At 38.7% G+C, this 12,707-nt stretch overlaps 1 protein-coding gene across 5 annotated transcripts in view; it reads left to right on the top strand.

Annotated features, from left to right (window-relative positions):
• Positions 1 to 12,707, top strand: part of phf21aa (PHD finger protein 21Aa) — a 351,791-nt gene that overhangs the window by 89,600 nt on the left and 249,484 nt on the right. The window contains exon 1 of one of the 5 annotated variants that reach the window (XM_080190509.1): positions 6,515 to 6,619. The exons of the other annotated variants lie outside the window; for them this stretch is intronic. The gene's annotated coding sequence lies outside the window, so the exon portion shown is untranslated. Of the gene's footprint in view, positions 1 to 6,514; positions 6,620 to 12,707 lie in introns of those variants that run through there. 5 annotated transcript variants of the gene reach the window in all.

Below are 12,707 nucleotides of genomic sequence, written 5' to 3'. Positions count from 1 at the left end.
GGAAAAACATCTCGAGTCATTAGCCTCTTAAAAAAAGATTGACAGTGAAAGTTGACACAAAATAATTGAATGGGCAATAGTGGTGAACTAATCTACAATTGGTAATAAATTAGTAAGTTTGACCAAAAATCACAATCACTTAATTGAAACATCTTTTTAATTACGGTAAAAGATTAGTAATCTAGCTGCTTATCATGCAAGCTACCATATTGGTGAGTTGTCTTTCAGTTTATTTTAGCATTGGAATTTGGACCAGAAAATTTTGAATTATTCATGATTTAATAGTTTGTTATAATGTGAACTGGTCATTCATCCAGCATTTCATTTTATTAGATATTCTTGATAACATTTCTGTGCTTTGTTTTTAGCATAGCCAAGAATGAATGTCTTTATTTGTGTAGCTATAAATTAGAGCATTCTTTGATGTAACTTATAATCCAAACCCAACTAATATTTCCATGTTAATGTGAACTCAGTCTTGAAAACTAGTTTACTAATTAGAAAATATGAATTAAAAGCAAAATAATATATTTGCACGGCAGGTCCAACAGTACCTCCAAAGAGAAAGTTTGAGGGGAAATCAAATTGAGGTATACAAGATGATAAAAGGTATGGGTAAAATAGACATGAAGCCGGTGCTTGCTTTTGTGGAACATTCTAGGGCAAGTGATCTAGGATAAGGGATAGAAAATTTAAAACAGTTGAGGAGAAACTACTTCTCCCCAAGGGTTGTGAATCTGAGAGATTCGTACCCCAAAGTGTGGTGGCTGCTGGGGCAGTGAGTAAATTTAAGGAGTTGGACTTAGTTTTAATTAGTAATGTGTTTAAGGGTTATGGGGAGAAGGCAGGAAAATGGGGATGAGGAGCATATTAGCCATGATTGAATGGCAGAGCAGATTCAGTGGGGCCGAATGGCCTAATTCTGCTCATATCCTATTAACCCACGGTTGACATCTCAGAAGTAATGCCTGACCTCTTTCTGGATCCTTTTTTTTGACAATGAAAGATGAGTTTTACAATTTTTTTTAAAGAAAAAAACACCCAGGTTATCATTAAGCATTATTCTGTGGAATGTAATTCATTATAACCATAAAAAGATCATGCTTATTCCAGTCAAGTACATTGACAGAGTTGATTATCAGCTATTTTCAGTGTTTTACCTCATCTGCTTTTGTTTTTGTGTTGAAGGAACATTCGTGCCATTGGTTCTTGCATTGGATCTCTTGGTGCTGGGTATTAGAACGTCTGACCTTTAAACTAGGGTAGCAAGACAGCTCACATCATTCCTATTGAACAAATTACTCTAATGAGGGCTCAAACCTGGGCCTACATTACTAATATTGGATGTGCAGCGTTATTCATTGACAGCGCAACTTCATTTACAGGAGTGATCATTCATGCTGCGCATGAAACATCTGGCACAACCCAAAAATTGTAGCATTGTCTTTTGTTACTTATTGTGACAACCTTTTTGTATCAAAGCAATTTTAATTGATTGAAAGTGCAGAATTTTATTGACCTTGTCAACACAGCCTGATGAAATTTTCAAAAGAAGATGACCAATAATCGCCATGTTAAACAGAATCTCATAAATAGGATTGCTGTGCTGCTTAACGGTCTTCTCAGCAGTTGGTTACTTTTTTTGATTATACAGTTATTATGATTTTGATTATGACTACTTTTGATATGTCTATCTGATCAAGTGATCAAAATTTTCACACTGCTAGTTTAAGTCTGGAGGATTATATTTAGTGAAATCTTGATATGGATCAGATTTTCCCAGAGATTTTTTGACTTCCGTTCCATCAACATTATGTATATTAACAATGGATCTAGCTCATGACAATTTAGTGTTTGATTAAATGCTCTAATTTTTTGTTCAATATTAATTGTCATGAAATACATTTAAAACAGAATTCTGTTGCCTAATGTGGTAACAGGTAAATTCCAGCATAGATGTGCCACTTTGCTAATTTTTGAACAGTTTCAACAAAGCTGACAGTTATTTTGCAATATTCTTTCGCAATCTGGTGCATTCTTGAACATTTTCCAAGTGTCTGTTTGTACTGGTTTAATGATTTGACTATTAGTTTTGACTTCCGGATTCTTTTTGTTTGCAGCTAGATAACAAAATGTCACCACCAGACAGTAGTCATGCCACCCCATTCACCTGAATACTTGGTCAGCATCTTTTAATAATCAGACTTTACTAGTTTTAGAATTTAGAAACTAGCAGTCCAGTTGCGCTCCATGACCAATTTATAGATGTCTAATATCTGATTAATGGAGTCAAAATTGGGGGAAAATAATTCAAGTAATGATTGCATCTATTTGAAGATGTCTTTTGACAAAGAAACACAATTTTGCAGCATAGAAGTATTGCTATTCATCTCTTCAGCCCATTATGTCAAAAACCTATCCTCAGTCACTTTATTAAATATTTATTGATTTCCCTTATAAAATTTATTAAGGATCATGTTTCAGTCCCTATTACTGATTTTTTTTTGTCCATTAATTTGCTAAATGTGGCCATTGTTGGAATGGCCAGCTTTATGGTCTATTTCTAATTATCCTTGAGAAGGTATGGTGAGCCACTTTCCTAAGTGTAACTGAGTGGCTTGCTATGAAGTTTTAGAGAATAGTTAAGAGTCAACCACTTTAGGTCTAAAGTTAAATGAAGGTCAGATCAGGTAAAGACAGCAGGTTTCTTTCTATAAAAAGAATTACTAAACCAGATGAGTTTTTCTGATAATCTGTGGTCACCAATATAGACATTAGCTTTTTAATTTTGGATTTATTTAATTGAATTTACATTTTCCAGCTACTTGGGATTTGAATTTGGGTTACCAAGTCATTAGCCCAAGCCCCTCTGTTACTAGTCCAGTAATAAATGCAGGATGCTACTGTATCAAGTATTAAGTGGACTGAATGTTCTCCTTCTGTACTGTAGGGATTCTATGATTATGTATCCATATCCTAACAACCTTCTGTGTTTAAATAAGAGAGGCTCTTGCTTTCTCCTATTTGTGACTTAAAGTGATTTTAATTTTGAACACATCAACAACATTGAGAATGAATTTAATTTGAATCATATTGTGTGCACAATATAAAAGTAAACTTTAATTTTATTATTTAACAGTCCATGAACACTGGAAACATAACAGGTTTAATATCCCTCCATTTTGACTTGGTTGTAGTTCAGAATGCTGCCACTATATGTTATCCTTGTATTGATTGGCACAGGTTCCCTTGCAGGAGATGCAGGAAGCTTTTTGTGCATCTGTCAATGTTTTGGAATCTGGGGATGATTGTGCTGTAATTGATTTGCTGCTCCAATTACATTAAAATTAAGTCTTCAAACTCAATCTGCAGAAATCTAGTTAAGTACTCAAATCGGAAGTGGGTTCAAGCAGAAGAAAAGCAGAGTATTATCAGTTGGCGAACTCTTATGTATTTCTGGACAACTGACTTTGATGCATTTGTGGCTTGCCCTGCCACCTTGTCTCTAGAGGGCAGGTATGGTAGCATGTATAGTTTTGGTTAAAAATTACTGATTCAATTTCTTAAAATGTATTTGGGTGCAAAATATTTCCATTGTGACTTATGGGTCAGATGATCACAAATTTGAGTAAATGATCTGTAACTGGCTATTTAAAACCTAAGTTTTCTTCCTTTTTCTGATCCCATTTTGACCTTATCACCTCTGTGCTGTACTTACATACACCTAATCCTTCTTGTATCTGTGAAAGTTGCAGGGCCAGGAGGGAAAATTATTTACGTCACTGTTGTTTTGTGGTATGGGTACGCGAAAGCTCTGCTCCAACCCCAGACTTTTCATCCTAATGATTCTTCTGTAGGAATAAGCAAGGCTGTCAAGCTCACAAAGCAAGGTGTATTGCTGAAGCACAACTTAAGCGTGAGCTGTGCAAGTCCAGAGCCACCAGCGCAACAACTACAGTGTCTACACAAGTCTGTCCAATATGTGCCAGGACGTCCCGTGCCTGAACTGGCCTGATTAGTCATCTTTGGACACACTGCAACCAGCCTCAAAATGACTAATGGTGCCGAGGTCCCCACCGATGAACAACATAAACCTGAACTCATCCAAAACTCTGCTACCCATATTACACACATAGCTTGCATAAATTCTTGACTTCTGATCTGGCAATGCCTAGGTTTTAAAATTCTTAACTTGTTTTCAAATTCCTCAATGTCTGTGACCCCTCCCTGTTTCTGCAATTTATCTCCAGCCCTAAAACCCTCTAAGATCTTTGTGCTTCTCCAGCTCTATCCTTGTACATTCCTGATCTTAATCTCCCTACCATTGGTTGCCATGTTTTCCAGTCCAGGCCCCCTCTTAACCATCCCTCTATAACTCTTCCTTGAATGTGTCCCCTGAAACCTACCTCTTTGAGGAGCCTTTGGCCATGTCTTAATATTTCTCTATGTAATTTAGTGTCAAATTCTATGTGATATTACTTCTGTGAAGTGCCTTTAGTGCAGTAAAGCAAGGTAGGTGCGTGCTGTAGCCTGTTAGAAGCCTCCAAGTCCTGGCTAAACACCATGATTGTTTTTTTAAAAGCAAGCTACTGCAAATGCTGGAACAAAAGCTGAATATCAGAATTCAGATGAAAAGGCACTTAAACATTAATGTTTTTCTCTCTCCACTGATGCTGCCAGATCCACTGAGTGTTTTTAGCCTTTTGTGTTCTTAATTCCACAGTGACTGTCATGTCAGCTGAATGCCTGGCCTTCCCAGCATTTGAACTAGGCACAGTGTATGGCTGAGATGGTTTTACTAAGTGTGATCATTCTGCAAACCCTAATACATACAAAATCTAGTTGCAGCTAGTCAGTGCATTCCATGACATGATTGTAGGAAGTTCATTCAAAATCCTTGTTGGTTTGGATTAAAGAATTCATTAAATAAGGCTCAGTCTGGAAGCATGGACACTGGGGAAACCAGGAGAAATTCTTTGAAATGTAGTTCTGATTTGTACTTGATTGGCTTGTAACTTCTACGTATTCTGAATGTCCAGTACCCAGAATATGCTACTTACACCCTTGCCTGAATGAGATAATCTACTGGGTATTGGTAGTACAATTCAAATTCGCCAGGCACTGGCACAGGATAGCACAGTAGTAATAAATATCACCACTGCTTAGAGTTAGTTCACAGTAAGAAGTCTCACAACACCAGGTTAAAGCCCAACTGGTTTATTTGGTAGCAAATAAACAGACTTCTTACTGTGTTTACCCCAGTCCAACGCCAGCATCTCCATATCATGACTACCATGGAGTTAGCTCCCAGGGTGAACTGCCAATTGTTGCTCATGTTACAGCATGTGATATATTGTACCTTGCTTCCTGAGGGTAATTTATGTTCACATGTTACAAACAAAAACATTTGCAATTTAAAAATGTATTTAAATTTGTATAGCCTCAAAACTGCAGAAAAGTGAATTTAAAATAATCATTGGTCTAAAGTTATGGGCATAAATTAGTGTACCTCTAATCTTCAGTGTAATGCATCTGATGTTCAGGATGAAGTATTGTTAAACTGCAGTGAATATCCATTCTTTAGTAGTTTAGAGTTCAAGTGTTTTAAGATGGGAAATAAGAATAAGAAAATATGACTGCTTAATCAACTTAATGTTGGCAATGGAGAGTCTTGAAATGTTTTGCTTTTACGGATACCTAATGCAGTTTATTTGATGCGGCATAAATAGATTTGGACACCTATTTACATTGACTGCACCAAATATTTGTATGTATCCTCACAGATTCATGCTTATATATTCGGAGGTGATGAATATTCTCAGGTGGTTAGCATGTAGTTTTTGTGAAAGAAGAACTTGGAAAAATAAAGTGCCATTACAAACAATCCTCCAATGAAAATTAACTGGCAGCTACAGAATCCAATTTAAGTGGTATAATTAGTGTATATCAGTAAGCCTCCTTCAAGAAAACAGGCTGGAAAGAGTCACTGGGAATAATGAGTTGTTGCATGTAACAGTTTTTAAAATAGATGAAAGGGATTAGTTTTCAACTGTTCAGTGTACATGACGCAATAACGGGGGAGTGGTAGTTTGGAGAGAGCACAGTACTTGCTGTTGTCTCAGCTGTTTTTACGCATCTTCATAAGGCTGAGTTATTAAACCAGGAGCAATGCTTTTCATCAGGGAAATGGGACGCTTGAAAAAATTTATTGTCATACAGGACATTAAGCTCTACTACAGTGATCAATATGTATGGCTACTCATTAAAAAGCTGGTAATTTACGACCATTTTGGAGAGTTGTAGCAGGAAGAAGGTATATTTTTGTACAAGACACTGATGCAGAACCCTGAATACTGTGGATTTCTCCTTGGAGGGTGGGGGGAAGGTGAGGGGATGCATTAGAAGAACAGTACATGCATGTTCCTGCAAAACCAAAGCTGAGAAGATCGGTGGCTACATTCTGAGTCAGAAGGTTTAGACAGAATGGGCATGCTACATTCAGGATACAGCGCTGGTGAAGGCTTCTGGATATGATCTGCACTCTTTTTGTCTTTACTGCTCTTTTATCAAGGCAGAATGCTTTATAATTATGTGGCTTTAGTGAAATGCAAGAGTTTTGGTATGTAAACCAAACTATGTATTATTATTTCCTCATGAACAATGAACTTAGTAAAATTCATTAAAATCCAATAGAAAATATTTTAAGCTGGCTTTTAAAAAAATTTATTTTTTAACAGTGATGTTGGCTAGTAATACAAAAAAATGTAATTTGCAGCTATAGCAAGATTCTTGTCTCATTGCAAATTAGGGAGGTATGCCATTCAAATAACTAGGAAGCTGCATATTGACAGTTTTCAGTTATAAATAGCATTGATTTAAATGACATTTCTTGTCTACTTTTAGTGATTTAAAGAAACTCTTAACACTGTTTTTGAACAGAACAAATTATTTTGATACTCTGCAATGATTGCTAACAATTTTGTGCATTCTTTACTTTTTATTATGTCAGACTAAGTGTCCTCTTCAGGGATAGGAAATAAAGAGGGGTGGAAGAATGGTTCTAATGGGTGTGTTTTTGAGAACCCTATTTATTTATGGTTTCGGCTAAACAGCTGACAACATTAAATGAAATGGATTTTTATGAAGAAGTAATGAGTGCGGTTGACAGAGGGGAACTGGTGGATGTGGTGTTTTTAGATTTCTAGAAGGCGTTCAATAAGGTGCCTCACAAAAGGTTGCTGCAAAAGATTAAGATACACGGAGTTGGGGGTAAAGTGTTAGCGTGGATTGAGGATTGGCTATCTAACAGGAAGCAGAGAGTTGGAATAAACAGGTGCTTTTCTGGTTGGCAGTTGGTGACTGCGTGCTGTAGGGATCGGTGCTGGGGCCTCAACTGTTTACCATATACATAGACAATCTGGAGGAGGAGACTGACTGTAGGGTAACAAAGTTTGCTGATGACACAAAGATGAGTGGGAAAGCGAATTGTGTGGACGACGTGGAAAGTCTGCAGAGAGATTTGGATAGGCTAAGTGAGTGGGCGAGGATTTGGCAGGTGGAGTATAATGTTGGCAAGTGTGAGGTTATCCACTTTGGAAGAAATAATAGTAAAATGGACTATTATTTAAATGGTGAAAAATTACAACACGCTACTGTGCAGAGGGACCTGGGGGTCCTTGTGCATGAATCCCAAAAACTCAGTTTGCAAGTGCAGCAGGTGATCAAGAAGGCAAATGGAATGTTGGCCTTTATCGTGAGGGGGATAGAGTATAAAAGCAGGGAGGTCGTGCTGCAATTGTACAAGGTACTGGTGAGGCCACAACTAGAGTACTGTGTGCAATTTTGGTCCCCTTATTTGTGAAAGGATATAGTGGCCTTGAAGGGAGACCAGAGAAGGTTCACCAGGTTGACACAGGAGATGAGGGGGTTAGCGTATGAGCAGAGATTGAGTAGATTGGGCCTGTACTCATTGGAGTTTAGAAGGCTGAGGGGAGATCTTATAGAAACATATAATGAAGGGGCTAGACAGGGTAGAGGCAGGGAGATTATTTCCACTTAGAAAGGAAACCAGAACTAGAGGGCACAGCCTCAAAATAAGGGGGAGTCAATTCAGAACAGAGTTGAGGAGGAACTTCTTCTCCCAGAGGGTAGTGAATCTTTGGAATTCTCTGCCCATTGAAGCATTGGAGGCTACCTCGTTAAATATGTTTAAGTCACAGGTAGATAGATTTCTGATCAATAAGGGAATTAAGGGTTATGGGGAGCAGGTGGGTAAATGGAACTGAACCACCACCAGATCAGCCATGATCTTATTGAATGGTGGGGCAGGCTCGAGGGGCTAGATGGCCCATTCCTGCTCCTATTATGTTCTTACATTGTTATGGTCCTTTTTTTGTTTGAGCTGTATCTATTAGTGGTCTGCTTTATAGCTATTAATTCTTCATTTTTGTTGCACCTTGTTGCCAAAAGAAACAAAATGAATGAAGAGGTTATACTGATACAAGCTTTCCATGTTTCTCCATGTATTGGTGGGGTAAATATCATGGTTAATTTGCTTGCTTATTAAGAATATTGCATTTATTTAAAAAGAGCTCATTATTTCACAAAATCTCTAAAACAAATTGTACTTTTACTTCCTACAACCCATCCCCCGCCATCTTCCTTTTGATGAAACAGAACAATTGTGTAGTTTAAAACAGTTAGAAAGCTCTTTTGCCTGAATTAAGATGTATGTAAAAGACCAAAGAAATCGGGGTCTTGGGAATAAATAAATCAATTTGTTACATTTCTAGTTGAGCAGGATTGATGCAGTGATTTCCTCCTTTCAGTGAAATCAAATGCTGCTGGAGTGATATGGGCTTAGTATGAAGACTTGGGTGCTTTCATTTAAATTTTTATTTTAACAAAGATTTTAAGTACATGGATTAATTGACTCTACCAAAATAATGAGAATATTTCCAGCATAATTTCAAGGTCCTTGTTTTCCTGCATAAGTTAGAATTTTTTTTGGAATGGCCTAATTCTAATGCATGTTTCTGTCCACAGGAACCTGGGTGCGCTGTTGCTCTTTGCTGCTGCAATGTACTTTGCCTCCACTATTGGGGAAGTAATATACATAAGTAAACTAAAGTATTAGGCACCTTTCAATCCCTGCTGTTTCCTCCACTGTTTCCACAGTTTGGCATATGGGGTACTATAGCCAGAATGCACAGTGGAAATTTGACTCTATATGCTGTAGTTATCTGAATTTTGAAAAGCTTGGTGCGTTGAAATTATGAAGCATGAGATTTGTTCTGTGAAAGGAATTCTAACTTAAAGGTATAATAAAATGAATGTTGCTAGGGGGTTAGGAGAGATTCCATGCCGCCCCCTCCCTCCCTCCCCCCAGTTAGCAGGGTGTTTTTGAGGATTGTAGTATTTTTTCCATTCTGTAACTTCTTGGCCTGTAATTTACTTCACTAACTTCAACTGTAATCAAAGCATTGAAATATGTACATAATATATGTTTAACCTAACACTTGTACTTCAATGTATATTTTGCTTGTTATACTTTTGACATGGGGCCCATTATGAAATTACTGCAAATAAACTAGTTGTGAATCTTTATTTAGCTTCATCTAAACAAGTGTTGGAAATTGAAGTGCAATTTCCACAGTATCTTTAACTTGTTCTTGTGCATCATTAAAAAAAAAAATCACTTTTTGACTGCTATTTATAGTAACTGGATGCTTTCTTTGGTCAGCTAAAAATTTTGGACTGAGAATTTCAGATTAATGGATTGCCTTTGTTTTTTGGGTTTATATGCTCTTCAGTGGGTTTACCAGTTACGTAACTAGGTCAGCACAAATGTGCTGTTGCGAGAATGTGCTGCCTCTCTGTTTTATTTGAAGTTTTCAACGTGCACTGAACATATTTTTGTGTGGATAAAAGTTGAATAGATGCAATTTGTGACGAAGCTGAATAATCTTTTTGAGGTTACTACTCTTTTTTTCTGATAGTACTGACAAAGAACAAAGAAAATTACAGCACAGGAACAGGCCCTTCGGCCCCTCCAAGCCTGCACTGACCATGCTGCCCGTCTGAACAAAAACCCTCTACTCTTCTGGGGATCACATGCCTCTATTCCCAACCTATTCATATATTTGTCAAGACGCCCCTTAAAACTCACTACCGTATCCGCATCCACTACCTCCGCCGGCAGCGAGTTCCAGGCACCCACCACCCTCTGTAAAAACTTGCCTCATACATCTCCTTTAAACTTTGCCCCTCGCACCTTAAACCCGTGCCCCCAGTAATTGACTCTTCCAACCCGGGGAGAAAGTTGTGTAGGTTTGGTGGATTTAGGAATCTGCTGATACACTGAGTCCTGCCTCTTCCAGGTTAGCTCAATAGTTATCTTTATCTATCATGCTTGACAACGCCATTTTGCCTTGCTTGTTTATCCAACATCCTCGGCACGCTAGGAATATAGTCTAGGTTTGTAAGTTTTTGAAGAATTGATGTCGTCACTTATCTGAATATTGAATGGATTATTTTAGAACATTACCAACTAGCATGCTCCACAGCAAACTGGCTGAGGAGGATTTTGGAGTATTATTTATTTCATTGCACTGGACCACACTTCATTGATTTCACTCCCCAAGTAAAACTGTCAAGAGTCTTCACAGAATTAATTAGGACCAAATCTAAGGTCATTGGGACCCACTTTAGAATGTCTCCACCAACTTTCAGGTGATTGGAAAGGAAAAATCTTTGAAGAGAGCAAGCATATGATAGATTAACTGGGGACAAATTATCACACCAGTGCTCAGTACTACCATTTGATGTGAATGTTGCTCAAAGCTGCAGTCAACCCTTGAGGTAAGAGTGGAATCATTTCTTTGAAGCAGATACATAGTGTACAGGGGGATTTTTCTTGGCTGTATCCTCGTGCACAATGATTACTATGGTTTGGAGCTGACAAATTATTAATTTCTAATCCAACAATAATCCAAATATGCAGACTTGGAGAAGTCCTTAGGGAGCACTTCACTTGCTAGTGCAACAACAGGATGCCAAATGTTCACCAGCGTGCAAAATTCATCATGTAGGGCACTAACACCATTCATCAATTGAGACTCCAAACAAATAAATGCACTTGATTGACAAATATATGAACAGAGTATGATGACTATGCATTTGTTTGACCTAGAGTCCCAATCCACCCAATTGCTTAAGCAAAGAACAGTACAGCTAAGAGCAGGCTTTTCAGTCCACCAAATCTGCGCCGATACATGATGCATTTCTAAACTTAAAGACTTAGACACGGTCTGTAACCCTCTATTCTCTGCCTATTCATGTATCTGTCAAGATGCCTCTTAAATGTTGCTATTGTATCTGCTTCTACCACTTCCTCTGGCATCACATTCCAGGAACTTTAACATAAGAAATAGGAGCAGGAGTAGGCCATCTAGCCCTTTGAGCCTGCCCCGCCATTCAATAAGTTCATGGCTGATCTGAAGTGGATCAGTTCCACTTTCCTGCCTGCTCCCCATAACCCTTAATTCCCTTATCTATCAGAAACCTATCTACCCGTGACTTAAACATATTCAACGAGGTAGCCTCCACTGCTTCAATGGGCAGTAAATTCCAGAGATTCACCACCCTCTGAGAGAAGAAGTTCCTCCTCAGCTCTGTTCTAAACTGCTCTTCCCTTTCTCCCCCCGCCCCTCCATTTTGAGGCTGTGCCCTCTAGTTCTGGTTTCCTTTCTAAGTGGAAAGAATCTCTCTACCTCTACCCTATCTAGCCCCTTCGTTGTCTCGTAAGTCTCTATAAGGTCCCCCCTCAGCCTTCTAAACTCCAGTGAGTACAGGCCCAGTCTACTTAATCTCTCCTCATAAGCTAACCCCCTCAGCTCCGGTATCAGTCCGGTGAACCATTTCTGTACTCCCTCCAAGGCCAATATATCATTCCGCAAAGGCGGGGACCAAAACTGTACACCGTACTCCAGTTGCAGCTTCATCAGTGCAAGACCTCCCTGCTTTTATAATTCTATCCCCCTCGCGATAAAGGCCAACATTTCATTTGCCTTCTTGATCAACTGCTGCACCTGCAGACTGAGTTTTTGAGATTCGTTTTCAAGAACCCCCAGGTCCCTCTGCACAGTAGCATGCTGCAACTTTTCACCATTTAAATAATATTCCATCCTACTATTATTTCTTTCAAAGTGGATAACCTCATATTTGTTAACGTTATACTCCATCTGCCAGGTTCTCGCCCACTTACTCAGCCTATCCAGATCTCTGCAGACTTTCCGTGTCTTCCACACAAGTCGCTTTTCCACTCATCTTTGTGTCATCAGCAAATTTTGTTACCCTACACTCAGCCCCCTCCCCCAGATCGTCTGGGTATGTGGTAAACAGTTGAGGCCCCAGCACCGATCCCTGCGGCATGAGTCACCAACTGCCAACCAGAAAAGCACCCGTTTATTCCAGTTCTCTGCTTCCTGTTAGATAGCCAATCCCCAACCCATGGTAACACTTTACCTCCAACTCTGTGTACCCTAACTTCTGCAGCAACCTTTTGTGAAGCATCTTATCAAACGCCTTCTGGAAATCTAAAAACACCATATCCACCGGTCCCCCTCTGTCAACTGTACTCATTACATCTTCATAAAAATCCAGTAAATTCATCAAACATGACTTCCCTTCATGAATCCATGCTGCGT

Source organism: Carcharhinus amblyrhynchos, chromosome 6 (assembly GCF_965287045.1).
Source record: "Carcharhinus amblyrhynchos chromosome 6, sCarAmb.v2.hapA, whole genome shotgun sequence".
Lineage (NCBI taxonomy): Eukaryota > Metazoa > Chordata > Chondrichthyes > Carcharhiniformes > Carcharhinidae > Carcharhinus > Carcharhinus amblyrhynchos.
This window is presented reverse-complemented; position numbering and strand designations above follow the sequence as displayed.